Source organism: Pan paniscus, chromosome 23, assembly GCF_029289425.2.
Source record: "Pan paniscus chromosome 23, NHGRI_mPanPan1-v2.0_pri, whole genome shotgun sequence".
Classification (NCBI taxonomy): domain Eukaryota; kingdom Metazoa; phylum Chordata; class Mammalia; order Primates; family Hominidae; genus Pan; species Pan paniscus.
Window position 1 is genome coordinate 44,525,822 of NC_085927.1, and position 11,782 is coordinate 44,537,603.

The 11,782-nt window shown below is 45.4% G+C and overlaps 1 pseudogene; it reads right to left on the reverse strand.

The window, feature by feature from the left end:
* Positions 1-272: 272 nt before the first annotated feature.
* Positions 273-5,853, reverse strand: LOC100975458 (aconitate hydratase, mitochondrial-like; annotated as a pseudogene).
* Positions 5,854-11,782: the final 5,929 nt, after the last annotated feature.

Below are 11,782 nucleotides of genomic sequence, written 5' to 3' on the forward strand. Positions count from 1 at the left end.
ACCTAAGGGACAAAAATTCTTTCAGCTATGCCTTCTTGGCTGGTCCCTTACCCAGCCTTTAAAATGTATTCCTGTCTCCCACTTTCTGTTTATTTCCCCAGAAACAAAGGGGAAAATCTTTGCCATCCATCTGTGTAAGGGGCACCTGATAACACATTAGGCAGTCACTCTCTTATTTCAGGGAGAGGAGAGGACAATAAACTAGAAAATAGAATTGCCATGTGGAATAGTGCTGATGCATCTTTTCCTTACATTTTGCAAAGGTTGTAAGGTACTAAAATCGTGGATTTTTAGCTCAGGGAGAAATCATCTAATCTAGTCTCCTTATTTTAAAGATGAGGAAATTTAGTCTCAGAGAGTTTTAGTGGCTTAGCCATAGAACCATCAGTTTGATGTAGCTCGTGGATTATAGTCTAGCACTTTCACTTACAACTGGGGACACTCAAGCTCAACAAATTGAGGGACTTTTCTAAGATTACACAGCCAGATGGGGGGTTTAAGAGGAGATCCCGGTGTTTGGACACTCAGAACTCTATGCTGGACTGACAGCCCCTTAATGAGGTAAGATAGTTCTGTCAAAAGAAATGAGGGCTGAGAAGAGGTAGAATGGTGAGATCCATCAGGTCATGAAGTCTCAGTTCGCATTTCCTTATTGTATGAAAAAGAATTTGGCTGGCCTTTATCTCACTGTACCTGGGAGCTAACCTCTAGGCCCTTGAAATTTCCCCAGTGATAGCAGTGTCCGTTATTCATGGTGGGCCCTTCAGACTACATCTGATACTTTTTGCTAAGAGGTCCTGTTCCTGTCTTATGTCTCTTAACATAATGTCCTTCAGTTCCATCCATGTTTCAGTGAGTGACAGGATTTCAGTCTTTTTTATGGCTGAGAGTATTCTTTTTTTTTTCCCCAGTTGGAGTCTTGCTCTATTGCCCAGGCTGGAGTACAGTGGTGCGATCTCAGCTCACTGCAACCTCTGCCTCCCGGGTTCAAGTGATTCTCCTGCCTCAGCCTCCTGAGGAGCTGGGACTCCAGGCGCCCACCACCAGGCCCGGCTAATTTTTGTATTCTTAGTAGAGACAGGGTTTCACCATGTTGGCCAGGCTGGTCTGGAACTCCTGACCTCGTGATCCGCCCGTCTCGGCCTCCCAAAGTGCTGGGATTACAGGCGTGAGCCTCCGCGCCTGCTCTGGCTGATAGTATTCTATTGTCTTTATCCATTCCTCCATTGTTGGACACCGAGGTTGGACACTTTGGTTATTGTGAATAAAGCGGCAATAAACATGGGGGAACAGATGTCTCTTTGATATACTTATTTCCTGCCCTTTGAATAAATACCCAGTAGTGGGATTGCTGGGTAATATGGTAGTTCTATTTGTAGTTTTTTGTGGAACCTCCATGGTATTCCCCATAGATAAATGTTTGAGATGATGGATATGCCAATCTTGATCTGATCGCTATGAATTTTTTCTATGACAACATCACTATGCACCCCATAAATATGTACAATTATTACATGTCCATTAAAACAATTTTTTTTTCAGTTCCAGTGAGCTGCCCTTGTTGGCAGTTTTCCACACTGTAGTGAGAAGGTTACATCTTTGGGGATGACAGAAGCTTCAGGTGGGGAACTTTCCCAGACCTCACCCTATGCTTCTCCCTTTGGCTGGTTTTGATTTGTATCTTTTGGCTAAAGTAACATTGTAATAATAAGTACAGCACTTTCCTGAGTTCTATGAGACATTCTACTGACATTCTACTCAGAGGTAGTGGGAGCCTCTGAGTTTGCAGCCAGCTGGTGAGAAGGGAGTGTGACCTGGGAGCTCTGAGACCTGTGGCTGCTGTCCAAAGTGAGGACAATTTTGTGGAGGGCAGTGCAGGTAACCTGCAAAGTTTGCTTAACCTTGCATATTTGGCTTTAGAAGTCATTGGACTCGTGTTCCTAAGATTCTAAAACTTTAGGGAGTAAGGACAGAAATGAGTTTGAAAATACAAAGGTTAAAGCCGTGAGATATGTTGCTTTACTTTCTCCACAGAAACTCATTTTCTCTAAACTCCAGCCTTTACCGCCTCACGCCAGCTGCACTCACAACAGTTTCCCAAGGCTCCCAGCCATGACCTGTTCTTTGAAACATCCCAGTGCAGAACATAACACAGACTTGTTTTGTTTTGTTTTCTGCTGGGGCAAGATTGATTATTTAGAAAGCAAGATAAAAATCTTTTAGTAACTTCTCTCACGTAGGCAAAAAAGCAAGCCAGCCAGCAAGCAAGCAAGCAAGAAAAAAAAAATCACCTAATTTCTTATTTTGGGTAACTGCTGGTTTGCTTTTTGCCAAACAGATTCAGGGATTACTTGAACGCTGGGTTGAGTTCACAGCCAGGTTGTCTGGCACTCCCCTCTTCAGGAAATCAGTCTCGTCCTGCTTTAGTTACCTCTTTGGAACAGGCAATTTTTGTGCCCAGGCATGAATTCTGGAAGACAGAGAGAATGGAATCACTCAAGATAAGCCGAACTAGGATGTTGAAGGCAGGAAAGTGCAGGCGTGTAGCAAGAATCAAGTTTTACAGGAAACTAAAGGTTAATATTATTGTCACTGTTGTTAGTTTTGTTTTACTTTGTTTTGTTTTATTGTATTGGATTTTTTTTTTTTTTTTTTTTGAGACAGAGTCTCACTCTTGTTGCCCAGGCTGGAGTGAAGTGGCATACTCTCGGCTCACTGCAACCTCCACCTCCTGGGTTCAAGCAATTCTTGTGCCTCAGCCTCCTGAGTATCTGGGATTACAAGCACGCGCCACACACCCAGCTAATTTTTGTATTGCTAGTAGAGGCGGGATTTTACCATGTTGGCCAGGCTGGTTTGGAACTCCGGACCTGAGGTGATCCGCCCGCCTGCCAAAGTGCTGGGATTATAGGCATGAGCCACTGTGGGGTTTTTTTTTTTCTCTAACTTTAGATGGGAGTCTTGTCATCAAAAATAAATACAATTGCGTGGAGCTGCTTAAAATCTGAAAACTAAAAATAGGAAGGCAGGGGCTAAAAAGTTATTTTAGGAACCCCCCCACCCCCTCCGCCTCCCTGCCGCCTCCCAACCGCAGTCACTCCTGGGCTCAGCGGGGAGCAGGAAGCACGTTTGGTTATGCCATCTTGGAATAAGAAGCCATGGCTGGGTGGATCGGATCCGCTTATGATGCATGTAGAGCCGAACTTGAACATGACACCAGCTGGGGGAGGGGGGAAGAGGGGGAGGGGGGTTGCGGGGGAGGCGCCGCCCTCACTGCTGCAGCTCCTTCGTTCTGTAGAGGGCACTGCCGGCGCTGAACCACTGGATCTCCGTCTCGTTGAAGGTGTGGTTCAGGAGGTTGATTTCCTGGGGTGCTTGATGATGTACTTCAGGGGCTTGCCAGCGTCAAGTCCTTCAGGCTCTGAATGGTCAGCTTGTCCACAAGGTGAATGTTGTTGTCAGCTGGGTCAGCGAAGGTCAGGGGCAGCAGGCCCTGCCTCCTCAGGTTGGTCTCGTGAATCCTGGCAAAGCTCTTGGTGATGATGGCCCGGCCCACTGAGGTGGCGAGGCTCCAGCGCGGCGTGCTCCCAGCTTGAGCCCTTGCCATAGTTCTCGTCCCCAATCACCACCCAACTGATGCCATATTTCTTGTAGTAGTGGGCAGTGTCAGGGAAGGGGCCAAACTCATGGGTGACAGCATCGTGCACAGAGTTGGCCTTACCATTTTCAATGTTGATGGCACCACTGAGCAAGTTGTTGGAGATGTTGTCCAAGTGCCCACGGAACTTGAGTCAGGGGCCAGCAGCTGAGATGTGGTCAGTGGTACCCCATGCGGGGGTGCTGGTAGGTGTCCTGCCCTGGGCCAAACTCTGCTTGGGGAAGCTCATCTGCATCCGGAGCCTCCAGCTTGAACTTCTTGCTATCCTTACCTGTCAGGTAGTTGGTCTCTGGGTTGAACTTGAGGGTTCCCACAATGGCCAGGGCTGTGACAGTCTCTGGGGACGTGATGAAGGCGTGGGTCTTGGGGTTCATGTCGTTGTGGCCCATGAAGTTCCTGTTGTAGGAGGTGACAATTATGTTCTTCTCCTGCTTCTTGATGTCCTTTCTGTGCAACTGGCCAATGCAGGGGCCACAGGCATTGGCCAGGACGATGCCACCCACATCCCTCAAGGTCTGTGCATAGCCGTCCTGCTCAATGGAGGCACGGATCTGCTCGGAGCATGGAGTGATAGTGAACTGGGACTTGCACTTGAGGCCATGGGCCAGTGCCTGCTGGGCCCCACCTGCTGAGCACCCCATGTCTTCATAGCTTGAATTGGTGCAGCTGCCCCACAGACCCACTCAGATGTCCAGAGGCCATTCTTCCTTCTCTGCCACCTTGCCCACTTCTGCCACAGGGTGAGCCAGGTCAGGGGTGAAGGGCCCATTGATGTGCAGCTTCAGTTCACTGAAGTTAACTTCAATTAGTTGGTCATAATGGCACCCAGGGTCAGGCACCAAGTGATCTTTGAATTCATCAGCTAGATTGGCAACGTCTGCCTGGCAGGTCTTGCTCATGTACTTCTTCATCCTGAGGTGGTAATGGAACACGGAAGTGGTGGTCCCGATTTCTAAGCCCATGTTGCAGACTGTCACCATGCCAGTGCAGGAGATGGAGTCTACAACAGGCCCGTGGTATTCCACAATTGCACCTGTGCCACCTTTCATGGTGAGGATGCCTGCCACCTTCAGGATCACATCTTTGGGTGAGGTCCAACCAGAGAGGGAGCCCATCAGCTTCACGCCAATCACCTTGGGGCACTTCAGCTCCCAGGGGATCCAAGTCATGACATCCACAGCTCGGCATCCCCAACTCCAATGCAGATGCCCCCCAGGCTGCCACCATTGGGGGTGTGGGAGTCAGTGCCAATCAGAAGAACCCCAGGGTATTCATACTTTTCCAGAATAATCTGGTGAATGATTCCAGATCCAGGCTTCCAGAAGCTCACGCCATATTTGACACTTCCAGTTGCCAGGAAATTATAAACTTTGTGGTTGATGTCCTTGGCCTGGTGCAGGTCTTTCTCACTCCCAAGCTGGGCCTCAATCAGATGGTCACAGTGGATGGAGGATGGCATGGTCACCTTGGGAGCCTGCTGCTGATGAATGGCAGCATGGCCATCTGGGCCATCCATCCTGCATGGTCACGCTGTCCGGCCACTGCTGCAGGTATGTCCCACCCTGCTCAATTTCCTGGCTGGTGGGGTCATCCGGGTGTCTGTACACGATCTTCTCTGAGAGGGTCAGAGGCCGGTTCAGTCATTTCCAAACAATGTTAATGTTCTTCTCTAGCAGGTCATAGTGGATGTACTTAGGCTCAAGGTGGCTCATCGCCACCTTGGCCCGTTGGCACAGGACTGATGCCACATGGTACTGCCGCACACCCAGAGCTTTCTGCAGCCGAGTAACCAGTAGGCTGTAGGGCACCATTTTGTGCAAAGATGGGGTCGCATTGACAAAGACAGGGTCACGTCTGTGTTTGTTTTAAAAGAGAATATATTGTATCTACAAGGTCTGGAAAATGCAGTAAGAAAATGGGGTGACGGTGCTTCCAGCATCTGGAAGAGGGTAAATCTCTGGAATCAGGCACTCAGCCAGCACTCACTCTGACTTCATCACCTCTTTCAGCTGGATTTGCTGAGCTCTTCCCTGGCAGGCCAAACCCATGAAAGCAGACGGCACCTTGGGAGCTTGATCTCTTCCAACTGTCAGGGCATGGGAGTCTTTCTGCCACTCTTGTCTCACAGCAGGAGTACCTGAAAAGAACCCTGGCCCTTTTGGGGAGGGGGGTTAACTAGGCTTGTTCTTACAGAAAATAATGGGCTGATAGGGGAGATTCTCTTCTTCTTCTTCACAATTTATGTCAGATGTAACCCTCTACTCTGTGAAAGATAACAGGTTTGGTCATTAGAGATGAAGGAATTTAATTAATTTCTAAAAGTATTTATGGAACAGGTACTATATATCTGACAGTGAGCTGAGAATACAGAACAGAGGGGAGAATAAGACATTGGTAGCAGAGTGATAGTCAAGCAGGTGAACAATTATCATCTCATATGATAAGAGCTATAGTAGAGACATGTGCAGGTACCATGGGGGCAGAGGCGAATGCCCGATTCCACAGAACAGAGACAATGGAGAAAGAAGAGAAGAAAGCATCTGGACTGGAGATAATCTGACAACATGGAAAGGGCAGGGTTTTTAAAGTCTATCAGATTAACTGCAAATCCCTTTATCCAACTCTGTGTCCCTGGGAAAATCACTTAACCTTTCTGAGTCCCTATTTAATCAATATGATATAAAGAGTATACTCACATCATAAGGTTATGATGAGGATTAGATGAGATCTTTTAGACTACTCATCTAGAGCACTGCCAGGCCCATGGTCACTCCCCAGCAAATGACAGCTCAGTGGCTATAATTAATGTCAAATTGGATTTTGTCATTTCAGTGGGGAAATGGAGCTGTGGGCTCCATTGAGTGGGACGTAAAGAAGCAAGAGATGACTCATCTCTCATTTGAACAATCAGGCAGATACTGAGGACAAGCACAATTAGGTTTGGAGAACAAAGGGGGAACATCAGTGTGGTTTGGAATCAGTTGCAGTTAACATGCTGTGGGATGTCACAGTAATCACGAAGGAGGAAAAGGAAGGAGGTGTCAGTTGGACTGCCCCAAGGCAACCCTTGAGCCATCAGGACAGCTCAACACCTCCTCTGTTTTCATCTTTGTACTTCTTGTTAGTCAGGCAGAGGACCGTTCCTTCCCATGATTCAGACTGTATCCCGCCTCATCTCCCTGAACTTTTTGAGGACAGCTATAGGCAGGTACAAGCCCTGATTGGACTCATTACCTCAGTCATTCTTTTAATTTGATAACTATATTGAATTACCTACTTTATGCCAAGAGCTGACCTAGGACCTGAAGGAACAATTGAATAGAATAGTTGAGTTCCCTGCTCAATAATCTTAAATATACTTGCATGTATTTGAATATTAGGCATCTCTATGCCCTTCCTTACTTGCAGACAGTTTAATTTGAATAGAGGAGGGCATTTTTCCCTCTCGTATCAATTCTAGATACCTTTATGGCAACAAAAAAAGAAAAAACCATCCTGAAATGTTTCTTAGAAATATATAGTCCAATATTCTTGATTCAATAAATATTTATTGGATGTGTATCATAACAATACACCCTTATGTTTATCTTTCAGATGAGTAAAAGAATCCTAAGGGAGGTAGTATGGAGTAAATGTTTGTGTCCTCCCAAAATTTCTGTGTCTAAGCCCTAACCCCTAGTGGGGTTATATTTGGAGATAGGTCTTCTAAGAAAGTAATTAAGGTTAAATGAGGTCATAATGATGGGGCCCTGATCCGTTTGGATTAGCATCCCATTTCCAAGTAGACACACCAGAAATCTTGCTTCTTTGCTCTTTCTCTGAATGTGTGCACTGAGGAAAGGCCATATGAGCATGGAGCAAGAAGCCAGCCATCCCCCAGCCACAACAACAGTTCTCACCAAGAACTGAATTGGCCGGCACCTTGATCTGGACTTTCCAGTCTCTGCAACTCTGAGAAACTACATTTCTGTTGTTTAAGCCACCTGGCATATGATATGGCAGTCAGAGATGACTAAGACTGAAGGGCCACTGTATCAGTTAGCTATTGCTATATAACAAACCACTCCACAACTCAACCACTTAGACATGAATCATTTATGATTCATAACAAATCTGCAGGATTGGTGGCTCACACCTGTAATCCCAGCACTTTGGGAGGCTGAGGCAGGTGGGTCACCTGAGGTCAGGAGTTCGAGACCAGCCTGACCAACATAGGAAACCACGTCTCTACTAAAAATACAAAAATTAGCTGGGCATGGTGGTGCATGCCTGTAGCCCCAGCTACTCGGGAGGCTGAGGCAGGAGAATCGCTTCAACCTGGGAGGCAGAAGTTGCAGTGAGTCGAGATCACACCACTGTGCCCCAGCCTGGGCAACAAGAGTGAAACTCCATCAAAGGAAGGAAGGAAGGGGGAGGGGAGGGGGGGGAGGGAGGGAGGGAGAGAGAGAGAAAGAAAGAAAGAAAGACTGCATGTTTGTCAGGGGTTGGCTGATCTAGGCTGGTTTCCACTGTGGTTGAGTTTACTTTATGTGTCTCTCATCCTTTTGCTGGGATCATCAGGGAAAGTCGTCATGGTGATAGCACAGTTAAGGGAACAATGAAAACATGCACATGGTCTTGGAGCTGGCATGTGGTTACTTCTGTCTCATTCTATTGGACAAAGGAAATCTTTTAACTGGAACGTGGTTACTTTTGCCTCATTTTATTGGCTAATGTAGGTCAAACAGATGAGCCCAGGATCAGAACAGGAACATGCTCTCAAGTTTAAGGACAAAGGTGTGAATGCATGGAAGGGAAGAAAATTGGGATCATTGAGGCAATCTAACACATCCAGGATTCAAATGGAGGTCTCCTTGGACCCTGGCTAGGGTTATTTTCACCATGACAAATTACTTTTTGTTTTAATGTGAAACACATACACAGACATGATTGCTCTTAGCCATCTGAAGTACTGAGCCTCAACGAAGCAGAAGATAGGCAAGGTGGCTATCACAGCCAACCCTTCGAGTGTGCTTTACCCCCCTAAATCTCCCTTATACCCTTATACATATTGTCCATTCTCCATGCCTCAGGCTATCGCCCCTACACCATGACCAAGGTCATCCTATACTTCCAAACTTGGGGTCCTGAGTTTTCCTAGTCTTCTTCCAATTTCATCAAAACCTGCTCTCAGGAGGCTTTGCTATAAGAAAAAAAAAGCTGATCCCTGAATTCTGGTAACTTTTACTAAAACAAATAGCTACTGAGTATTTAATCTATATGTGGCTCTGTGCCTGGTGTTGGGCTGCTGGTATTAGAAATGAATCATAGAACTAATTGTTAAGGAGCATACACTCCAGAAGGAGAAATAATGCATGCACATAATTAATTGTTTTTATTCCCTGTGCAAAAAAAAAAAATTGAATATAGTGCCAAGCATTATCCTAGAAAGGTGGATTACAGTGATAAATCAGACAGAGCCACAGGCCCTACTCTGGCAGAGTTTAGAGTTTACTAAGGACCTGAGGTAGATCAGAGAATACCAGGAAAAGATGACATTTCTGTGAGTTGAGAAGAGCTAGGTGAGAAATCAGAGAAGGTATGGGGTGTAGGACAGGTAACAATTAAGTGGGTTCATGAAACACATACTGGGTTGTTTATAAGCAGTATTAGTCTTCTAGGAATGTGGTTAATAGAATCGTCGCTGGAGTTAATGGCTGAGTTTGAATCTTTGTCTTAACACTCAGAGGGAAGGCCATGGACAAGTTACTTAATTTCTCTGCTCAGTAGTGTGCTAGTAAATGTTTAAAACCAGTTTTCCAAAAAGAGAGAGAAAGGGAGATACGGAAGAAGGAAGGAAGCAAGGAAGCAAGGAAGGAAGGGAGGGAGGGAGGGAGGGAGGGACAAAGGAAGGGAGGGAGGGATGGAGGGAAACCAAGCTAGCTCTGCCTAGTAGCATCTTCTATTTTCCATGATGTAAATACTTTCACTATGGCCTACTTTGAAATACCAACATGGTATCAGTGAGAAGTGGTGTGCAGTAGCATACCATTTTCTAGTATTTTTACCACACAGACACAATTAACATAAATATCCTCAAAAGCATATGTAATAGTGAAATGTAGTAAAATAACTAGCAAGTTATGAGTTTTGAATACTTGCTTTCGTTTTAAATATAATTCATTTAATTGAAAATTTATATAACTTAATTTGTAACAAGAGCTGCACTTAACAACCAACCCACAAAATTTCTAAAACTCCGTCAGCTTGCTTTGGTTCTTGCAACTCAGTGTGAGCCATCACCAGGACAGCATAGATTCTGTGTCTCAATGTCTCATTTATAAAAATAATTATATTTATTTATAAATAGCTCCATAGGTTTCCTTTTTTCTTTTTTTTTTTTTTTTTGAGATAGAATCTCGCTCTGTCACCAGGCTGGAGTGCAGTGGCGCGATCTCGGCTCACTGCAACCTCCGCCTCCTGGGTTCAAGCGATTCTCCTGCCTCAGCCTCCCAAGTAGCTGGGACTACAGGCATGCACCACCATGCCCATGCCCAGCTAATTTTTGTATTTTTAGTAGAACGGGGTTTCACCCTGTTGGCCAGGATGGTCTCGATCTCTTGACCTCGTGATCTGCCTGCCTCAGCCTCCCAAAGTGTTGGGATTACAGGCGTGAGCCACCACGCCCAGCCCATGGGCATCTTTTAAGGATTAAAAAAGATGGTTCATAGAAGACATTCTGCATCTAGAAAATTATAAACACTCAGTAAATGTTGGCTATCATCATTATTTTTGCTATCATTGAGTTTATTTATATGTAAAGTATGAATAGTATGAATACCAGGAAGGATTCGTGGATGAGTGAGGCACTTGGAGATGAGACCAGCCTTGTGAGAATCTGGTCAGTAGCCATAGCCTACCATTGATAGTACAAATGCACATTATCCTCAGATATGAGCCTGTTCGTCACTGTAGCCTTAGGACATGGCAATTGCACACACTGGCACATGAGTTCTTCTGTGCGGAATTGGGCATGTGGCTGAACCTAAGCTGGGGATAACCCATTCTGCACACTCAGACTGGAGATTGCCTCCTGGCTCCCTTCTGTCCTAGTACTGCTCATATATCTGGTTTCTTGCTCTCTCAGAGCCATGGGCACCCCAGAACTCTGCCACCTTTTTCTTTCTTCTGTCCCATGGACTCTCTGGGAACAGAGGGCTCAGGAATAAAGCTGACATTTAACTGTAAGTACTGCCTTTACCAGACATCTTTTTTTTATTATTATTATACTTTAAGTTCTAGGGTACATGTGCACAATGTGCAGTTTTGTTACATAGGTATACATGTGCCATGTTGGTTTGCTGCACCCATCAACTCGTCATTTACATTAGGTATTTCTCCTAACGCTATCTCTCCCCCAGCCCCCCAACAGGCCCCGGTGTGTGATGTTCCTCTCCCTGTATCCATGTGTATTCTCATTGTTCAACTCTCATTTATGAGTGAGAACATCCAGTGTTTGGTTTTCTGTTCTTGTGTTAGTTTGCTGAGAATGATGGTTTCCAGCTTCATCCATGTCCCTGCAAAGGACATGAACTCATCCTTTTTAATGGCTGCATAGTATTCCATCGTATATATGTGACACATTTTCTTTATCCAGTTTATCACTGATGGGTCTTTGGGTTGGTTCCAAGTCTTTGCTATTGTGAATAGTGCCGCAATAAATAGACGCGTGCACGTGGTACCAGGCATTTTTCTAAACACTTTACATAGATTCAGTCATTTGTTCTTCACAAAATTGGATGAGGCAGGCACAAGTATCATCTCCATTTTATGGATAACAAAGACATGTCCAAAATCAGTCCTCAAGTGAGTGAAAGAGCTGGAATTTGCACCTCACTGTTGGTTTCAGTACCCACACCCTTCCTTCCCTACTGAGCTCCACTGTTTCCGAGCTACTGTGCTTGTCATCGCATGCTTTCATCATAGACAACAGCAGCATCGAAGCCAAGAAGATAATTATTTTACGGTTTGGGATTTTAATATATTTTTGGCAGCAAAGCAACTTGACTCTCTTAATTGTGCTTTGCTTCATCTTGAATTAAAATAATTACATTGAATTCTGTGACAAACAGTAGAATGCTAGTA